The sequence below is a fragment of the Patagioenas fasciata genome, chromosome 2, assembly GCF_037038585.1.
Source record: "Patagioenas fasciata isolate bPatFas1 chromosome 2, bPatFas1.hap1, whole genome shotgun sequence".
In the NCBI taxonomy this organism is placed as follows: domain Eukaryota; kingdom Metazoa; phylum Chordata; class Aves; order Columbiformes; family Columbidae; genus Patagioenas; species Patagioenas fasciata.
Window position 1 is genome coordinate 165,863,559 of NC_092521.1, and position 19,267 is coordinate 165,882,825.

A 19,267-nucleotide genomic window follows, 5' to 3' on the forward strand; every position below is an offset into this window, starting at 1 on the left:
TGCAGCTTTTCCAAAGTTTACCAATTCTCTGGTCTCCTTTTCCACTCCATAAATTTGGAACACAACATCATCACTTCAATATGGTCCATGCAACCTGAATTCAAAATCTAATTTTTAAATGCCTAAATCTGAACTGGTGAGTATGGATTCCCTTCAGCAATGGTGGAGAGAAATTTACACCTCCAGGGGCCATTTCATCTCCATCTAACACAGTCATAAGATAGTTGCCAAATTAATCCATTTCTGGAGGAAACTTTTTCTCTCTCTATTCTATAAGAGAGCTTTCTTAAGCTTAGACCACTTTAGAGTTGCGCACTTAACATTTAGACATCTAAAACTGTGAGATGAATCACCACTTGAGATGTCTGAACCTCACTCTTCTGGTTTGGTGAAGTGAGAGACTGTGCACAAGTTATAAATAATCCGTAATTATATAATAATCTTCTTCTAAATGTTACATCTGATAGGCAGCAATTCCTCCTTTAAAGGAATTGTGTATTCTTCTCTCCTCAAGCACGCATCAAGCAGGTCGTTAGCACACAATAAAGGAGACAACAAGAAACACCTTCCAGACACAGTCCATTTGAATGATGATCTAATGTTCTATCACTACAAGTCACCACCTTCACCAAGGTACAATTTATGGTGTTTTCTACAACTGTTTAGCTCTCCTGATGTGTTCTTCTTTATTTATAGAGCTGTTGAGCACAGCCTGTGTTTCTAACTTTCATTTTTTACATTTTCTCATAAATATTATTTCCAACCTAGAGAGACATGAACCTTTTTCTCTTAATCTAATACATTAGGTAATGTGATAGTTACTCTGCTTGCATCAGGAAAGTAATTCATCTTTTGGATGTCAACCTGATTCTGTAGTAAATTTTCAGTGACTTGAGAAGAATGATGAATGCTTTATAGAAAGGCCTAAAAGTGTTTATGGTCCACTGTATTATAAATGGAAGCTAGATCAACTGGACCATAGTTAAAATATCACCAAAATCTTCTCTCAGTGTCCTTGAGCTTTGAATAGGGAAATCTTTATGTTTAATCCTCAAATCCTTATTTTAGAGATAATAAATGGGAACTGAGGACTACAAACTAGAGAAGGAACATCTCTTAGTTATCTACAACCAAATAATGACATCTGCATGTTATTTCAAAGATTTTGAAGATGTCCCAGAGATTTTCAAAGATTTCTAATTAAAGTAAGTCAAATTCATCTCCTTTTCTAATAGCTCCTGATACAACTAAATTTTCTGCTAATACAATGAAGGTTTTTGTATTGTTTTCTCTAGAAAACTAATAAGTTAGGGGTTCAGAGTTTAACCAAGTACAAAGTGCAATATTGTCTGTGTCTTGTAGTTAAACTCTACGTCTAAGCCTTGAAACTTGCTTCTGATATGGCACATTAAACAGTGGCCAGCTTCATTGTGCAGTTAAACTAGGATTTGCAAGTGTTCAGTTTACATTATGTTCTACTTTCCTGTGAATGCAGGATCCGTCATAACAGGAAACAATGAGCTGGTTAAACCTGATTCAAATTCAACAAAGCCAAGTGAGGTAAGCAAAGAAGCATGCTACCAAGATTTTTGCAACACAAATTTGTGTATATAAAAGCAGGTTAGGAAATTTGTCATTATTCAGAGGACCTGGTTGTGCATGTTGTTCAGAGCAGTTTAATTTCTTCCCCAAGAATCTCACAATGTGGAAATAAGGAATTGTGGAATATAGGCAAAATGTAGATATTCGTGCTAGAGACATCCAAATCTGAACGACTGGCCTTCAGTCAATGACAAGAAACAAACCCTTTCAGGGGGCAATTCCTCCTCAAGTAGACATCAGAGTATCTCAGACAAAACTTGGCCAAAATTCTTCTTTTTCTCTCCACTGATTATTGCAAGGGTCTGCACTGTTAGTAACTCTGTCATAGTCAGCTAAAGTCTAGTGAAATTATTGTCACTTGCTAGAATTGATTTTTCTATTCCACTCTCTGCTTGGGAAAACAAATAAGCAATTCTCCCATTCTCCAAATAAACACAAAATATAGATGTGAGCTGCCTGCCAACTATGGAATTATAGGAGCTTATAGTATCTTGTAAGCCCACTGACTGAGAAATGTCCACACAGTAGCAAGAGAATTTAGCCTGTGAACATATTTGGGTATATTCCAGGTCTGTAGCATGTCAGACTATTCTAAAGCAAGTGTTAGAAATGACCATCTGGTGAACTCCCACAGTTGTCACTGGAAGTGCCTTAGGATATGGTCTAGAAAGCCTTAAGCCATACCTAAACTGTTGAATGCATTCACTGCAGGGACATTTCCCTGGTCCCAGCCCAAATCATAAAACGAAGCTCATGTTCCTGCTCATGTCAAGGGGTTGGAGCAGATAACCCTTGAGGTGTACTTCCAACACGAACTATTCTATGATTCTATGTCCATCTTGTTTAAGATCAGCCGTCCCTAATGCACAGTGTTGTATCCACTTGACATAGCACTTCATCCATGTGTTCTCAGCTCTGTAGAGTGCTTCTGTGGCCCCTAGGAAATAATTATCATTTTTAAAAACATTTGGATATTTTTCCAACTAAAAGTACCTGATATAATCTGAAGGCTGTGTCACAGCCTGCAAGGCAAATGGTTTTATAGCATGACGCTAAGGAAATCCATTGCATGTCCAGAAGTGAGACAGGGGATGTGATCTTTGTAATGACCACAAATGATGACTGTTGTTTAGCAGAAACAGACCTTATCTATTAGCTTTCCACTGTGACTTTTTGCCAATGAAATCACTAAGGTGAAGTAACAATAGCAAGAAGGTCTCCCACAGTGGCAACAGCTGAAATCTGTTCCTTCGGTTTTTCATAGCAAAAAGGATGCAGAAATGTTCCTTTTCAGTGTGGGTAGAAAGGTAGAAACTTCATTTAGAAGGCTAATAATTCTCATTAAAAGAAAAAACAAACCCACAAACAAAACACACAGACAAACAAAAAATTGACCAAACAACAACAACCAAAAACACAACCAAAAACTAAACCAAAAACAAACAAACAAACAAAATACACTAATAAAAGTGTCTCTTCTATGCAAACAGAGGCCAATCTTTGAGAGGTGGGCAGTGGAACAGTTATTCAAAAAGATGTTTTGCGAGAAGATGTCTTCTGCCAGTTGCTTAAACACCAATTCTACTTGGCCAAGACACAGGATGTTAAAAAATAAAAGGTAGCAACACCATTGCTTGTCAGTGTTTCACACTGTTTTATTTTTGGCTTGCTGCTAAGCTACAAAGTGTTGCCTGCCTTGCATGGTTCAATGACTTCAAATAAACAACCGGCGGTTCATCTCTAACGGGGACTGGATGTTGAGTAATGTTTGCAAATAGTGAATACTAAAGGGCACAAACATGGTTGAACTTTAGAATTCAGCTTGATGTTTGTAATTTATTTTGTATTTGTTTTGGAGGAGGGATTCAACCAAATACTAATGATGATTGATGATTTCTGAAGTTTAAGAATGGTAACTTTAACTTGCATATGTATATAAGAAGACCAAATATAAAACATCATTGTATACAAGCGTTAGAAATTCCCTTTTTCAAGGCAATTCTTTTTGTTTTCTGCAGGTGTTTACTGATCCCATAGATATGGATTAAAATTCACTTCCTGGAGGTTAGGCAATTGGAATATTTTCAGAAACCACATTACAGCTGATTGAATAGTTGGATGTTTTCTCATTCTGTGGTCACAAGATTATCATTGGCTGAAATCAGTGACCAAAAATATTTGCTTTTGCAAGAGTCATAATAATACCAACTTCCACATGGATTTTTACTCAGATAATGGATGAGAGCAAGACAATGGAGCTAAAAACGGGGCTGATCCCAAAACTTCACTTAGTCAAGAGGCACTACAGCACTAAATCAGACACATTGGACATTCATCAAACCAGTTGTGCTCACAGGCATGTTCATCACGTCCTTTTGAACATTAATCACCAATGAAAAGGCTCATGACTTGGCCACCATCCAGGGATGGTTCTGGTCAAAAGAGTTCTGAGGGTTTTGTAACTGAGCAAGCGCTTCACATGGCTCATCTTCTCAGCAGTGACAGTTCTCCAGAGTCTACCTTCCATGACACCCTCTTCCTGGACGACATCTGGTCCCACCATCCGGACCCACCACCCTATGGGATGCCAAAGGTGGTATTAACCAGTAGATGTCACTGCTGGAGCACTGGGCTATGAGACACATGCAGCAGACTGTCCAGAAGATGACCTGTAGACCTGCAGGCAAATAAAATGGCTAATTATCTGCTGATTCTACACAAAACAAATGCAAACACACATGCAAAAACACCCTGAGCTTCACCATTATTTTTTAATTTTTTTTTTTTTTATTATTGCCCTGTCAGCAATACATTGCACTTGGGAGAGAGAATTTTCAGACAAGCATCCCAATTTTCTTCTCTGACACACTTTTGTGGTTATTCTATGGAAGAAGGAAATTGTAGGAGAGCAGGTACAACCTTCTCTGTGCATTTTGCATTCTACTCTTCTTACTATGAAATCACTTGCACTGTGCAGAAGGAAGAGGTTTAATGAAATTTGTTATAGGTGAATGATGCTCAGACCATATTCCTCTCTTCACTTCCACCTGGATGATGGAAGGTCAGTCTCTCCACTGGGAAGTACCGAGTGTTGAAAGATTTATCTACACTGCAGTCCAAGATATAAGTAGATACCAGCAGTGGTACAACCTCAGCAACATGGAGTTCAGCATGGGAGTGCATACGACCTTTAGTTAAAGCTTTCACTGAGGCATTAATGAAATAAAGCAGGATGAGACTTTGCCCTCAATGACCCAATGATGAATCCAAAGAGGCACAACCGCCTCCAAACTGTGGACTCCAGACTCAGAGGCTGCCTGTGATTATTATTTTGATACTGAAGTGCTGTGGAAACCCAGAACCAAAATGTTTCTTTCCACTAAAACAATATTAAAAATTTTATATATATATATATATATATATATATATATATATATATATATAAACCACAATTAATAACAAATAAATTTTAAAAAAAAGGTAACAACAGCATGGGATTGATCTGACTAAAAATAAATGTCTCCTAGACTGTCTTTCAGGTAGTGGAAATCTAAGTAAGATATTCACAGAAGTGCAGGACATTGTAGGCCCTAATATAAGTACCTAAAATAGGCTGATTGAATTGTGCCATGGAAGGCTGTTGGGTTTTTCTTTTCAATCTATTTGTAGTAGAAGGAGCCCAGCTCAGTCAGAGAGGTATCTAAAGTCACACAGGAGGTGGCTAAATTCAGAGGTCTCCTACCAAGAGAAGTGCAAACCAAAGACTGGCCTTGAAAACACATTGTGTGAGAAAATAGTTATTTCCACCACAAACAAGTCCAAAAGTGTCTACACTTAATCTCTGACACAAGCTATTAATACCTGTGCCTAAGCCGAGCATGATCTGTTCCCAAGCACAGTACTATTTCAAACAGTCTAACCCCAAAATGAGATCTTAACAAATTCTCCCAGGAAACTTTAATTTCATTGAGAACATTTTAATATTCAGATCAAGTATTTCTTTTCACTGTAACATCAGATATCTAGGTCAGTAGTTTAACTTCAATTATAATTTGCATTAACTTTGGCAAGATTTGATTCGTTTCACGAGGTTGCAGTGTGAATTCAATAACACCGAACAAACTATCAGGACACAGTCCAGGTTGTTCTGCTGTTCTGGTGGTAAAGGACATACTTGGACATATCTCCATGAAAGGAGAAACTCAAGACTTTTCCACCCCTTCTTTGTTTCTCTGTGTTCCTCAGACAGTGAATCCAGGTTTGTAGGAGATGCAAAACACTGAAGTTTTAGTGTTTGTGTTCATAAATAGACTATTTTTGTCATCTTTCACATGGAAACAATATAAATCCTTACAAATACGAGTCTTTAACTTGATAGGTAAGCTAACAGCTGTGCAAGGAAACAAGTCAGGGAGCAAAAAAAGACAAGAACAGCATATCCTTCATTTCTGCCTTTCTTTTATTGATTGCCTAGCTAATTAACAAAAACTTTCTGAATCAGAATGCTCCAATAGTACCACATTTCTGTCTGAGCCTTAAAAGGCCAGATATCTACAATCAGCACTAGCAGAAAGACTTAAGGATGCTTATCATGGAGCTCTTTAGACGCTGAGAGTGTTAATTGGCGGCTCAGCAGAAGTCTCAGGAATGCCAATAATTCCAGAAAAGTGAGATTGAAACTTTAGAAAACACTGTTAAGAGTCTAACACCTTTTCCTATTGGGGATTTGGTGTGTAGTAAGGAAAGCTGAAAACTAGTACACACAGGTTATTTTGGAGCAGTCCCTGCAACCCTACATTTGGTTCATAGTAAAAGAAAATGAAAGATGATCGGCTTCACTTTGAGAAGGAATAAATTATGCACTGCATAGCCAAATTAATCAAAGCTTCCTCCAAGTAAGAATTGAGTTAAATACATAATTCAACCCGGACCGAAGAGAATTTGCAGAAAGTATTGAGAATTTGAAGAAAGTATATTTATCTTACTGTGCTCAAAACCTCAGACACATGAGCTCTAAGCCTGTATATATGACTCTGAATCTTCCTGTTAACATGATTTCTTGAAATTGAAGACACCAATGAGCATCTTAGAGACCAAATAGGCTCAGCTTAGAGACCTGGAGCTAAGCCCTGTTCTCAGGGTTGTGAGTCACAGCAGGGACAGGAGAGAACGGCAAAGTTGTCCCTACCTCCAGAGGTTTGCATGGACCCTCATGCACAGATGGCTACATGCCTTGAAAATCAAAAGCTGAATTGCAGAAGTCTGTAGCACTGTGTTAAAAGAAAACACAATTCAGTGATGGTTTTCTTTAGAAAGGCTTTTATGGAACAGAAGAGCAAGAAGGGATTTCTAATCTGCTGTCTCAAGCAGAGAAAAGTCCTTGCTTAGTTAGATCTAAGGTCTCCACTGCACAGGTGTTAATCTGAAGTGAATGGATAGAGTCCAATAGAGTTGTTCGAGGTTTTGGAGTGTAAAAGAGACTGCTGCCCGGAAGCTCATTGTAGAATTTGATCTTCAGGGCTGCCCAGGTCATGCTTAGTGGCAGTCCATTTGCGTTATTTTTCACTGACTACAACAGCGAAGCCACCAATGTGACTGTTAAGTCACTGCACTACATCTGGTCTTGATTGATTAAACTCAATAGATTTCTATAGCTTGGAGCTAGAACAGCGATTTTTACATGATGCAAGGGCAAGACGATTTAACAGCAATGGCATTAGTAGTGTCCTTTTGCCTGATGAACATATGATTTGTGTAATCACATCAAGAGGAATCAACTCAATCAGAGTAAATGCTCAAAGACAACCAGCATTAAGCAAAATCATCTACAAATAAAACCGTCAAGGTCTTCAAGTCTGATCCATGTGTCTGTGCCGTTGGAGTAAATAAAAGCATCAAATCTTGTTAGCATTAAGCCGATTTTCATTCAAAGCATAATGGATAGGTCTTCCAGGGAGACATATCACTATTGAATGTTCCCATCTTGTCCTTCTTCAAGGAAAACCTGTGCCAAAGTAAAGGAGCATCAAATCAGTTGTGCTAAAAGAGTTTGGCTGGTTTCATGTTCTTTTTTTATTCATTCATAACCATATTCTTCTTTCTCATCTCAACATTTTAATTTTTTCATGGTGGAGTACAAGGTCATAACACTTGCCAGACAGTATAAAATATCTTCCTTACTGAGAAATCAACCTTAGCCAGATGTTAAGCAAAGATGTTAAGAAATGCCACAATTTATTCCAATGTGAAATTTCCTCCTCACGTCTGATCATTACAAACAGTTGTAAACTCTAAAGCAGGAGACTTCTGTCATTAATGTCATTTTTCTCTGATTCTTGATATCATATTCAATCCTTTCGGCAAACTTGTTAAACACTTAACCTTGAACACTCCCTGACACCATAAGTACATCTACAAGGTGATGTTTAATATGTTCAAGAATGCTCCAGGGCTCTGTGTCCACCTGCTGCAGAATGACATGTGTAATACTGAGATACCTCGGCCACAAAAATAATGTGACCGCCTATGAAACATCTGTTGAAATAGTCTCTGGCCTGTAATAGGTCCTCAACTCTTCTAGAGAGGGTTAGATTGGCCAAAAATTAACTATACAGATGATTGTATTCAGTGCCACCAACCAAAGGTTTTAAGGTCCTATTTAATCTAGCAGTATGATGTAGCTAGCGAGATCAATATTGTAATAATACGTTGAACGAAAAAAAAATGCCTTTCATTTAGTTTTGTTCCATTTCCTTCTGTACCTAGCTTTATGAGAAAGAAAACAATATTAGTTGCATTCTGTATCTTGTCGCTTCTCTTTTACTACTTAACCATTATTCTCTTTCTCCTTGTGAAGCTACCAGTCTTTTCCTATAATTTTGCTTTTTCACAGTATCACAGTATCACAGTATGTTTGGGATCGGAAGGGACCTCAAAAGATCATCCAGTCCAATCCCCCTGCTGGAGCAGGATCGCCTAGGTGAGGTCGCACAGGAATGTGTCCAGGCGGGTTTGAATGTCTCCAGGGAAGGAGACTCCACAACCTCCCTGGGCAGCCTGTTCCAGTGCTCTGTTACCCTCACTGAGAAGAAGTTCTTTCTCAAATTTAAGTGGAACCTCTTGTGTTCCAGCTTGATCCCATTACTCCTTGTCCTATCATTGTTTGCCACTGAGAAGAGCCTGACTCCATCCTCGTGGCACTCACCCTTTATATATTTATAAACATTAATAAGGTCACCCCTCAGTCTCCTCTTCTCCAAACTAAAGAGCCCCAGCTCCCTCAGCCTTTCTTCATAAGGGAGATGCTCCACTCCCTTAATCATCTTTGTTGATTAGATTCCCCTCACACTTCCTCTGACCAATATCTGAGTTTTACTCACATCTTCTGATTCATTTATGTTCTGCAAATTCTTTTCAGGACAGAGTAACTATTACTGTTAAGTGGATCCAGAAGAGATCAACCTGTAGTTCCTTCTGGATGAATTGAAGCTCTGTCTGCGGCACAGAAGGCAGAAAGTCAGAGTTGCTCATGAAACAGGGATGAACAGAAAGGAGACGTATATAATAACACAAGAGAACAATTGTGTAATGAAAGAAAACTGCCCTTGCTTTACAGACTTGGATTCTTTCAACTCAGGTGTTCTTCATCCCTTCTTCAGAGTAATGTATCATAAACGTACTGTGGAAATACAGACACAGGTAGTCCAGGCTTCCCATACTGAAATTTCTAAGCTGGTTCACATATTATTCAAGGGATTACATCTGAGTTATACAGACAAAATTGTTGCTGACCCTGAAAAGCAGTTTATTCCTGGACTGTGTTCAGTTTTACTCCAAACACCACAAAGGAACAGGAACAGCAATAGGGTAACATGTCTCCCTTGGCTATGTTTGCCCATGTCCTAATATTTAACAGCCTTAGCTAGGTCCAGAAAATGAGCAGCAATAGAGAGAAATGAAGCTTGACAGATAAGCAGTTTTAGTTGATATTTATCCTAACATTCAGGATGACATTTGCATTCAGATGGAGTTCTTATGAAAAATGTTGCGTTGTGGATATCCCTGGATTTAAAATTTCCTATTCCATGGTAGGGTTCTATGACTTAGATTCAACTGAGCCTAGCAAGAAGATAATAAGGAAGTAACAAAGATGAAAGAAAAAATAAAATAAAATAAAATAAAATAAAATAAAATAAAATAAAATAAAATAAAATAAAATAAAATAAAAAGGATGTAGCAAAATAGGGCCACTTTTTTCTTTATTTTTTTTCCTTTTTCTTTGCAATTCATAGTCCATGACAGCTCTTTGTGAAATGCTTTCACCACATGCTTGGGTATATCAAATTGGACACCTAGTTCCAATTTTTAGCTGAATCACAGCATGCTGAGTTCAAGATCTGCTGGGAACTTAATGGTTCCAGACATCTGTGGTCTGGGTGTTCATGTATGGATCTAGAATGCCCCATGACAACTCTAAACATTATGACATAGTGATGTTCCATATGCCATCTGGGAAGAAAGATGCAGGGATGGGAACTGGAGTTAAAAATTGCCTCCTGGATTTCAGCTGAAGGGGTACTATGAATATAGGTGAAAATGTGACCTAATTTGATTTCTATAACTCCAAGATCATTTTTCCTCTTTCATTCTTCTCCTGGAATCTTGATCAAAGTTGCCAGGAAAATAAAAGTCAGTAGCTAAGATCATCTATACTAAATAGCTACAGCTCTGTAAGCTAAAGCCTCAGCCATAAATGAGATCCAACAGGAAGTAAACTCTTCACAAATGTTTAGGGAAGACTCCAACCAGCCTCTTCTAGCTTGATTTTGTACTCACTAGATTTTATTCAGAGAAAAAGATATTCGGAAAAGATAAAACAGTCCACAACACATACAAAGTGGAAAAGAAGCTGATAATATGATATACTGAGGACAACTGGAAATGTTTTCATGTATATCCACATTTATTCAACTAGAAAATCAGGCCACATTCAAACTGGTAGAGCCCTGTGAGCATTGCACTCCTCGAAATTACAAGAGGGAGACTGTTGGGACTTTGTTATCACACAGAAAGCAGGCTAAGGCTTAAGGGATACAGTCTGTAGGGCATTGATTACCAGCTTGAAGGATGACAGGACACTTAGTGCTGCCTTTGGGTCAGTGGGACTGGTTCCAGTATTACTGCTTGACCTTGCAAACAGACCCAAATGGGTTTTGAGGTATTGGTCCTGTGTCTCTTCTTTGCAGGCTACGGACTTTCCGATCCCAGTATACCTTCCACAGATTAGGTAGAGAAGTCTGAATGTCTCCATTTCTTTGCTTTGGAAATAATACTTCCATAAAGACTGAAGTATAACCCATCAAACTTAGTTCCTTTGCTTACCTCTGAGTTTCAGCTGAATGTTTTTATACTGAAACTGGGTGAAGGCTGTTACATTGCTTTTTCCATTCATTGTCTGACTTGTATTCTTAGCACTCGACAAAGATAGCTTTAGCCTTCAGTTTTAATATGCCATGAGCACCTCAGTATGAAAGGCACAAACATGATTTATGATGCACTCACAATGTTCATACTACAATGTGAATGCTGAGGTGCTATTGTGAAACATTTCATTTTAAATTTCGTAGTCCTAAGAAACAAAATTAAACACGATGACCTATAGGATGCGTCAGCAAGTTTAAATGAGTAAGCGCTGTGATTTGAATGGGGGTTTGCATTACAGCACACACGAATTAACGCACTCAGAATGAAAAAGTATAAGCTAAAATACGCAGTCTGTTGCATCATTTCCCTCTTCATTAGAAAAATGAGCACAACAGAAAGAGAAAGCAGTGACATGTAAGTGGCAACAGCTCCCACGCATTTAAATCCTTAGTATACAAGATGGCTTTCAATGCATCCCTCACAATCTCTTGAAGTAAAGGATCAACACTACTTCAAACTGTGAGTAACCACTACAACACATTTCCAACAAGAATGGACTTTACTGGGTTTTCTACTTTTTGTCTGTTATTCAGTTAAGGTCAAGCTGAGCTTAAGCATCTGGAAGTGTTGAAGTTCAGGAACAGCACATTGATAAAAGTAGCAAAGTTTCAGGAGAAAATGTAAACTATTAATGCTTTCAGGATGGAGCTTATTCATCTTACAAACAGGGTATGGTTGTGTATTATAATAGGAGACTGGAATCATTATTTGAGGAGATCTCCACCATTTCTTTGTCTTCTCTCTAATCTCATTCTGCACAGAACCATGCTCATTCTTCCTGCAGAATGATTAGCAAGTCCAGAGGCGGTTGGATGGACCCCAGTGGCATTCAATCAAGGCTCAACCATCACTAACCTTGTTCCCATCAACTTGATCAGTTCCTTTTACATTTTCATTTCTCTTCTGTAACACACGTGGAGACACTGTACATTTGCTGGAATATTTCATTCTCTAAAAGCTTTAACTTCTCTGCATTTCTGGGTTCACAGAAGTAAAAGAAGCCCATTTCTCCTACACAGAAATGGCCCATTGCATTGTCTTTGGAAAGACATTACACTTATGTACGCAGCTCCCACATTTCTCTCTTGGTTTCCACTGCGGGGAACTCCCATGAAAGTTATGTCCCATTACAATGATTCCACATCTTATACTGAGATATGAGCAAAAAAAGCACAAAAAATGATATATTTTGAGCACATCGCCGAAATGTTCAGAACAGAATGCAAAGTGGGAGCAAAATGTTGTGACTGGCATAACTCCATTGAAGTTGTGTCTCATATATTCACCGCTTTATCTAGTCAGACTCGAATTATTTGCTCAAGTAGCTAAAAATATTTTATTGGCACTTTTAACCGTCAGAGCAGACACCACAGAGGAGTTTTGCATGCCCTGGTGTAAACTTTGTTCTGCTACTTCAGAAATTATTGAGATTAGGCTAGAGTAGCACTTTCTGCAAAGCAGGGGACTGGCTGAAATGATAAATGGTAGCTGCCACTTTCTGCCTAATTTCAGGATACAGAAAAGATTGCACAGCATCGTATCAGTGACCAATATTTGACTATGCCAGGACTTTCTATGGGCTTGAATTTTTACCCTATATCCCATCTCCTGTAGTACACACACACATTAGGCCAGCAAACATCTGCCTTTATTTTATAGGTTATGTTGCTAACCAGGCAGGAATAAAGTATAAAGACTAGACTAGACTATTTCAGTTAGAAGGGACCTACAGTGATCATCTAGCTCAACAGCCTGAGCAATTCTGGGCTGATCAAAAGTTAAAGCATGTTAAAGGCATTGTGCAAATGCCTCTTAAATGTTTACTGTTATCTGAAAGACGAAAATAAAATAATTTTTGTCTTTTGTTTTTGCTTGTATAAAGTTTTAATTCATTTTCAATTTAGGATGTTTGCCCTTATGAAATGAAAAAGAAAAACCTTTCTGAATCTGACCCGAGGTTGAATTTCTGGATAAATGAGTTGAAACTGTAGAAATATCCCTAGTTATTCACAACAGGTACTTCAGGTTGCTCTTTTCCCATGTCACTTAAAAAGACAACTTTGCAAGGCTTTCAGTAATTAATGAAATTAGCAGAAACAGACATCTACATTATGTTTAGCGATGGGGTCAGAATGCACACTGTGCCTGAATGCAGCTTCTCCCACCCCATACTAATTACCCTTCAATGGAACAAATACAGAAATAGAATTCTAACTACCTGAGAAGCCAGCTTTCCATGGGAATAAGGGGGTTTGCATTGCATGTTAACAATCTGGATCTTGTGTTTGCAAGACTTTCATTTGAAGTCTGGGCCACCAAATCCTATCCTAGCCATTTACAATTGCAATTTAAAAATGGAGTTCAGACCATCTTTGTAGATGTATCCAATTTGGTCACAGTCTTTACATGAGAAAACAAGATATATAACAGCTGGTCAGTGACAGCACTGTGAAATAAAAGCAGAGAGAGCCTTGTGTGACAGGATATGGATAATATGGTTTGACATGAAATGTACCCTGCAGTAAGAATAAATAAGATTGTACTTAGTCTCTACATTCTCTTCCTTTGTTTCAAGTTAGGAGATCTTGAAATAGAGGAAAAAAGTAAGAGAAACAAGGCAGTCAACATTGTTTAATGTTTTGGTGAGTATATGGATTTGGTCTATCTTCAAGAAGCAGCATGTAAAATGTTTAAATGTTTTATTATACTGAAACCTGAAAAACAACAACAACAACAACAACAACAACAACAACAACAAACAACGTGGTCATAAAAATATGTATATCTACCACTCAACAGTGAATGACCTAATGCATATAGGCCCTTCCATATTTGGGACTTCAGCCACATGACTGTTTATTGTCTTAGTAATTTTTTGTACCTGTTTCTTTGTTTGTTTGTAGGTATCTTTTCTAACTGAATTTCCATCCCTGACAATTCAGACAGAACATCATTTTATTGCAACTCTTAATGACACTAGAAATGTTTGAGGATTATGTATTAAGAGTGGAGATTGAGCTCAGAATGATTGTTTTCTTCCTGCTGTGGAAAAAGTGTATGTGAGTATTTACTTTTCCAGCTCTTACAATTTTCTGTAACTGCAGGTATGAAGTATTTTAAAAACATCTTTATATTCTTCCTCCGGCTTATTGTCTGCATTCTAGATCCCAAAGCTGCTCTAACCCCATTACCACAGTTTATGTCTGCACTTGGTAGTAAAAGCAGATGTAAAGGCTTCAGGTGTTTGTGAAACACGGCATCAGTGTAATTTAGGAGCATTGTAGTTGGAGAGGGAGAGACAAGTTTTTCAAAATCCATGACGCACTGTTTGACGCCAAAGAAACAGTTTCTCCTTTGACAGCCTTCGTGTTGCTACCTATAAAATAGCAATAAGGGCACTCCTCTTAGCAATAATAACCCAGTTGAGTCTCTAAGCCTTTTAAAGATGTATTTGTGAAGCACGAAGAGAAGAAAAACTGAACTACTGAGTGGAACCTACAGCAGAGGTAAAATGTTCCTGTTTAAACTGGACACTCTAATATATACTGCAGGCTATATTGCAGAAAATGACACCATTAGGAAATGAAAACTCATTCCAGCAACATATAATCAGTCTTTCAGCAGCTTAGGGAGTTAGTATTGAATAACACGATATGCCTTCAACTTCAGTGGGTCTTTAAATGCTGCCGTTAAAGTGGCTGCTACATTGACTTGGTGTAAAAACCTGTAAAAACTGTAAAAAAATGATGGGCTTGTGCCTGCAACAATTGTGCTGGCACACACAAAAAGAAGGTATGTTATAGCAAGCCCTGTAGCACAAATAATAAACTTAGACTATCGGAGGTTTAAGTCAAGGCCTACTGCATTCCTTTCATCCTCTTCAAAAGAAAGTGGACCATTTGTTTGACTATTCAGTGCTACTCTTCAGCCGTGAATTTGGGGTCGAATTTTAGAGGAAGTGATCTGAGTTAGGCAGTATCTTAGGCAGAACCAAAGGATTTATTATAGAGACAACAAAGCCTTTTATATATATATAAATACATACATACAAATATACATATATGCATATGTAAGTTTTTGTATATACACACATTATGTACCCTAAATGTAGTGTGGCAAAGCACAGCATCTGTTTAGCTAGTCTGTAAATTCTCTCTTTCACCTCCACCCAGATACTTGCATGCTGCTGGGAAAAAAATGCAATGAAAGATGCAGTAAGAGCACCTTGCAGTGCTATATTTTTGCATCCAGAAAGGTGAAAGACCATTTTATCGACAGAGTTTTTGAAAATGTGGTGATTTGGGGAAATACATTCCAGAAAACAAGCTCCCTTTCTCACACACTCACTCACATACAGAGATCCTTACCCAGCCATGGTGTATGCCCAGCAATGGTCTATTTCGAGCTCATCCACTCACTGTGCAAGGAGCTTGGAGTTCCCAACTCTTGAATAAATGCATTGGGTTTTGGGCTACATATGACAGGTTTTTGTTCACAGAACTTTGGTTTTGGTGAGTTTTTTTTAAATTTTCTTTTTTAATCCTTCTACTTATTTGCCTTCCCACCTGCAAACTCTAATTTAAAGTACATCTTGTTCTGTTCCTATAATACTGGGCAAATAATTTTTTGTTCTTTATTATGCAGAGGAAAAGGGGGTCCAGGTAAAAAGGTGAACAGTTGAATCCAGTGTTAACTGGGTGAATAAGGAGAATACTTTGAGCTTTATCAAAAAATGGATTAATTACTTTAGGTTTGTAGCTTAGTTCTGAACCTGACCCATGAACTCACTGGTAATCAATGTCATAGTTGCACTATGCAGGGAGACAAATGTGCTGTTATTAGCAATTAATATCACAGATGACCTGAGTTCTAAAGGTTTGCTTGTGGCCTGAAGGGACATTTAAATGCTTTACGTTAGCAGCTGGAGGTTTTATATATGTCATTCCGTAAAGTCAAACCATTGTGAAGACTCTTAAGGCACTCATAAACAGGACAATAATATTTGAATCTGTGCTTCAGCACCTCATGCAAAATATGAAGAAAAGGCTCCACATCTTGGAGACTAAGAGACAGACCATGCAATGACAAGTTGATCACTGTTTTATTAAAAAGAAAAAAGAAAATCAAGTCAAATTGTAGCAAATACCTGTCTCATGGTCTCCTTTCTTTTATAACTGCTATTGACATAAAAAGACACTGAGCCTTTATATATGAACCAATTTGCACTTAAAATGAGAATCCAAACAGATGGCAGTACCAGCATCCAACATAACTCTCTCAGGAGTCATCTAAACCCAAAAACACTTAAACTCCCACCATACCACCCCTTTGTCCCTGAAAGCTTTCTAGACACCTGCAGTGCTTCTCATGTCTTCAGCTGGACTGGTTTAATTAAGAGAAAATACACATGCTTATACACCGCTGGGATCCTAATGCTAACTGGAACAGCAGGTTGAGCCCATTCTAATGGGCTAGTCCAGAGTCAAATTATCCTGTGTAGGCTTCTGACGTGTACCTTGAAACAAACAGAAGTACTTACTTTGCTTTTGACCACAGTAGGGGCATTAGACCTGGTTTTGATGTAACACCCTGCTGTTTAGAACACAGCCTAAGACATTTTAAGCCTGTAGTACCCACCTGACCTGAGACTGCTCTAACAATCAAAGCCCAGATGAGGAAAAAGGGAGAAAATACGTGGCTGAAGATGATGTTATCCTTCCACAATGGTGATGCCGCATTCTTGGGGCTAGAAGAGTCCAGACACCAACAGGACAACAGCAGTCCAGCAGTCCATGAAGCTGCATCATAAAACCCAAGGATCTAAATATAAATGCCCTCTGTAGCTTTTATTAGACACATATTTTAATTTCTCCATGCAAAACCTGTACAGTTATATTAGCTCTGACAGTATGGAGGAAAACTGATTCACTGCTATGCCTCCAAAAGCACCATGAAAGGTGAGTGGCCTTGTTCTCCAGATCCTCTGGTCTCTCCAGCTGTGGTCTGTTGTCTACCTGTCTGTATTTTCGCATCTCAGTTTCCCACCATGAGTCCTGACAGACACTGGGCTGCTAAACAACTCTTCTGCCCCAATGTCTACTGTCTGTTGTTGTCTCCTGGAGACTGATGATGTCTTGGAAGGTTCCTCTCATGAGGCAGGTCATTCTGATGGTCCTGGACTCCCTTGGAAAGGAGGTGGCGATCAAGATGCAGAAATGCCTCACATGTTGCTCGGACTTGGGGAGCAACACATAACCCAAAAATTCACTATGAAAAAGAATACAAGGCCTCTATTAGTTTACTAAACCAACACCTGAGTGTTGGCGCTTGTATCACAGGTATTTCTCCTGGAAGTCCATCTATAACCTCAGGATTCAGAAAATGAAAAAAGCAACCTGAACAGTCATTCTCTCCAAGGCCCCTAAAAGATGCACTGCATCTTTCACAGTCTGAGGATGGTGGAAAAGTGCAGTAAAGGTTGAGGCATCCGGGCATGTTTATCTGCCTGTTGGGCAGGTGACCATGTCTGTTTTCATCAACAACCCTTGCATCAGGGCTGTAAGACCCAGTACTGGGTCACAGCAGCACTGATTGCCCTGTTACTGTGGGGAAATGGCTCCTTTCTGGCCTTGCAGAGGTTGTGCGGATTTACAGGCCCAATATTTTACTTTGTATTTGCCATAGGCTAAAAGGCAATGTGTGGTGACTCATGAAGTCTTGGAAATGTAATTACCTATGAAAGCGCTCAGAGTAACCTCTAAAATTCACCCCTTTTCTCTTAAAATGTCAGGAGAAAATGCAAAGGCAATAAACTTTGCAGTAATAAGGGAACTTTATCATCGAGCAGCCCTATGAAACCTACATTATCTTAAATAGCCTAAAGTTATTTAGGCTAGTCACCACATAATGAATGTCATTAGCATCGAGAGAAGTGAATATGTGCATGCAGATCATTGTAAAGAATTTGGTTGCATTATGAGATATAAAAAAGAATCAAAAAACACTGGGTTGGAGATAAGAAACTCATTGTCCTGATAGTGCTCAGAGCTGCGGAGGTACAGAATTTATTTCCTCTATTCGGAAAGGAGAAGCGGGCAGACATCTCAATTTTCTTGTCATTGTTTCTAAGCAAAACACAGTTGCTCTTATGTAAAAATTAAAGTTGAGCTAATTGATGATTAACAGCATGAAGAGGAAAAAAATCATAGTAATGTAGCAGTCAACATGGGGACAGGCAGTACTGAAAATAAGCAGGTGACAGTGGCATTTTCTCATTTTCTCTGTCAATACTACATGATACCTGAGGCATTTTTTAATCAAAATAATGAAACAATTCAGTTGGCAGTTGTCAATTCACCTGAGTGTGCTCAACTGATTAGCTTCGGTCTCCTGCTGTGACCTTTTAACTTAATGGAGTATAGATATGAACAGCAGCCTAGGAATTGCCCCAAAATTCTCTTTCCTGACATTGTTCATATCATAATATCATCATGGCCTCAAGTTTCACCAGCGAATGTTCAGATTGGATATTAGGAAAAATTTCTTCATAGAAAGGGCTGTCAGGCATTGGAACAGGCTGCCCAGGGCAGTGATGGACTCACCATCCCTGGAGGTGTTTAAAAGGGACGTGTTCTAGTGCTGGAGTTATGTTAGGTTATGGTTGGACTCGATGATCTTAAGGGTCTTCCAACCAAAATTATTCTAGAAGAGCAAAATGATGTGGCAAAACCAGCATTACTTAGAGTATAAAATATAAGAAGGAACAGGTTTTATTTTATATTTTCCAGTGCAATACTGATTAATTATGCCCTATTATAATTTGCATTTTGAGAAAGGCAGTCTGCATGCTTTTTTCTTTCCTCTTTTGCATTTGCACCCGAATTGGCGGCAGGAGCGGGCAGGGACGGGCAGGGCGCAGGCAGCTGCCTCTGTCCATGGTGCTGCAGAAATTGCTGCTCCTTCTCTCTCCATGTACTGACAAAAAGCGTTTTGGCAGATTTATGTTAATTTTTGTTAACATCGGTGCCAACACAAGTGATTATTAATTGTGTTTTCTTTGGCAAGTGCTCATCTCTAAAAGACTTTTGTAGATTAACATCCCGGTTATCCTCTATGGCTGTGAGACTCACTGTAATCACCCCAGGGAGGAGATTTTTCCGGTCTGACCTGAAAGTCTGAAGTG